The sequence below is a fragment of the Vanessa cardui genome, chromosome 17 (genome assembly GCF_905220365.1).
Source record: "Vanessa cardui chromosome 17, ilVanCard2.1, whole genome shotgun sequence".
Taxonomy (NCBI): domain Eukaryota; kingdom Metazoa; phylum Arthropoda; class Insecta; order Lepidoptera; family Nymphalidae; genus Vanessa; species Vanessa cardui.
This window is the reverse complement of record NC_061139.1, coordinates 10,910,215-10,913,590: the sequence shown is the minus strand read 5'-3', so window position 1 is coordinate 10,913,590 and position 3,376 is coordinate 10,910,215.

Genomic DNA, 3,376 nt, shown 5'->3' with positions numbered 1-3,376 from the left:
AAACAAGTTTTTTATTGATATAAGATAGAACTAAGCCAGTTGCGAAAGATTCTTTTAATTTGATCTGAATCAATATGAATGTGAACAGAGGGGAAAATGCCCAGACGATCGGAATTGCGATTAAACGGGGAAATGCTGCTAGCGTTCTTGCCACCATTCCACGCGGCCAAGATTTATACAGTAACTAGTTTAGTTCATATTTGCATATATTTAACCCTTTCACCGCCAGACTTTTTACCGATATGCGTGCCCCCAGCGCCCGGCACATTTAACAATAAAATAATACCTACAACAAATAGGGTTGTGGGTACATTTTTTTATGTTGATGTCGATATTTCGCTATAATAATGATATTGTATTTACGAGCTTGGTTAACCAACAACTACATACATACTTACCTACTACAGTATACTCTACTACTACTACTGAATGAAAATTTAAAAAATTATACATTACAATTATTAATAACTATACTATTACTATTATAAACTAAAAAAAATAAAATAAAAATTATAATTACTGTTCATCAATAATAGAATCTTCGTCTGACACAAATTCATCATCGTCATCGACTTCTAGAATCCGCATTAATTATTCAGCAGTTGTCATGGTAATTAAAATAAAACTATTACAAAACCACGCGCAACACTAATTGAAAGTTCCATACGGTTGTGACGTCATGAACGGTCGTGTTTATCCGACACAGGCGCTGGCTATATTAGCAAAATCGACACAGTCTAGGAATGGGAATTTGCATTTATAGTTGTCCATACAGAAATAACTAAATCGCTAATTTCTTAGAAAAATATATATTTACACAGTAAAAACAACACGTTATTAAATAACAATAACTTGCTTTTGTGCTTTTTTATTAAATAAGTTGGTCTTTAATACAATATTTTTGTTAATAAATATTCCATATCTTATAAATTTTTAACATTATGTTTCATCACTACGGTCGGATAAATACGACACAGGCGTTGGAAGTCAATGCATTTTCTCCTGAATAATATTAGTAAATTTACCGTAATGAAATAGCATTTTATTTTGTTTCTTGATATAGTAAATGTGAATTATAAGACTAAATAAAAGGTTAAATAGATAAACTTTCGAAAAAAATATGTATTTTAGGCTAAAACATCATAATACCTTTAGAAATTAAATATATAATAGACAGGGTTTTGCGTCGGATAAATCCGACTCAGGCGGAATGAGCCCGAAATGTTTTGTCGGATAAATCCGACTCTGGCGGTGAAAGGGTTAAGCATTTAATGTTATTAATATTGTACTAACTACAATTAAATATACGTACTATGTGAACTAAAGATAAAATAACAACTTTGACCTTGAATTGACAAAGTATCTCTGGTCGACTTCTATAATTTATGGTATTGATTAGGGATTCGTGAAAAAATGCCGTTCAGACTGAGAGTAAAATATCTGTCAAAACATCCGGCATTTTAGTAAAGTGTTGAATAAATAAATATTTTTAGAACCAGAAGTAGGAAGTAGGTTAACCTCTAAAACAATTATCTTTAATTTAAATCAATCTACCACAAAAGAAAAACATTTAGTCTACAACACAAATAGCCGTCAATAATCACATAACACCGTAATAATTATACTCGCGATCTCAATGTGTCAACCACGACAATAAGCGTAATTTATAACAAATTTCATGGAATATGTTCCAAACCTTCTCCTCAAAGGGAGAGGAGGCCTTTAGCCCAGCAGTGGGAATTTACAGACTGTTGTTGTTGTTGTTGTGATATAATAATCTGTATAGCCTTTTGAATCTGTTTACGCAAAACAAACTTCACATTACAATATCAATAAAATGGGTATTTTCATTTCTTATGTGGTGGGTAAATATATAACAAGGGGAATACAATGAAAGAGCTCGATCAGATTAATCATTCTTTATTTTCAGTTAAGCATAGAATAGTACAGTACCACAAGTTCTCCAGTCTAATTTGACAATACGTCGCATTCACGCACCAAGCATTTCACAGAGAAATCGTAACAAGTTACATTATTTATTGGTGTTTACAATACACGCACGAACAGAAATCAAATACGACACCTAAACCCACTTACAGCTCGTATAAATGTATAATATATAAACTTCTGCGACGTTACTGTTCCATGCGAGTTCACGTAACTAAATTAACTTAACACAAAACTAAAATACAATATTTGTTCTGCACGAACTTAAGTAAGTGTTACATTTGTGGGATATCCTCGTTACAATAATCGTTAATGTCATTTGTCATGCAGTTAGTAAGTGATTTACATACGATTAACAATGTTTGGTTGTGAATCCTTAACGAAATTAAACTAAACAATTAATACACAGTATTTAATACATTCAAAGAAATGCAATAAAACGCAAATATTGCAATAATATTTAGGCTTAAACACGCCGCCATGTGATGTCACTTCAATAATACAAAATGCACCAATACAACGCCGCATTCGGACCGTGGAATGATTAACAATTATAAAAACTAAACGTTAATACCTAAAAGTATCAAAATATTAATTAAATACTTAAAATAACACAAACTCTACGCGCAGGCTCCGAGCGCCGATGGCGCATCGACCACAACAACACAACACTCAACAATACGATAATATCGAGCGGAAAGAATCGACGCGCGTGTGGAACATCACTATGATATAGGTGCAAAATGTCTAATAGATATCTCTACGCACTATTTAGAATAGTCGTGGACGCTTCGCGGCGCCCCGTTACGATACTTTTAATATATAAAGTCTTTTCATCTACGTTAACAATAATCTGTTATAATATTCGATAACCGACTTATAATTCCGAGATTTTATAATAATATACACGATTTAAATTTTTCTCAGTGCAGTTTATGATAACATCGTTCGATTAAACGTTGTATAAAATTCGTTGGCTACCTAGAGGAGTGATTTAGCTTTCGAGAGGAGAATAGGATCTACGATAGGGAATATATTTTACATTAATATTATAAGAATAATCTCACGTTGCAATAGGATATCTAAAGAGTGTGATAACACATAATCGACGTCGTCGTCGCTATTAAAAATATTATTTTTTTATAAATATTAAACTTTCATGCCGCTAAACCGTCTACGTTGTACGTTAGCATGATAATGAAACGTGCCTTTTAAAAATATTATAGGAATCTTTAAGTGTTCCGTACGACCTCGTTATATGCTTTACACATTGCTAACAAATTCTTCGAACTCCGATTGGTCGATATCGGCGATCACGGTACTGCGGGCAAATAAGAACATCATGATTGTAATCTCCTGACCGAATTCAAACATTGAACTCTTGAACTATATCAATGGTGACGGTCAAACTATGCAGGAAACATTATAG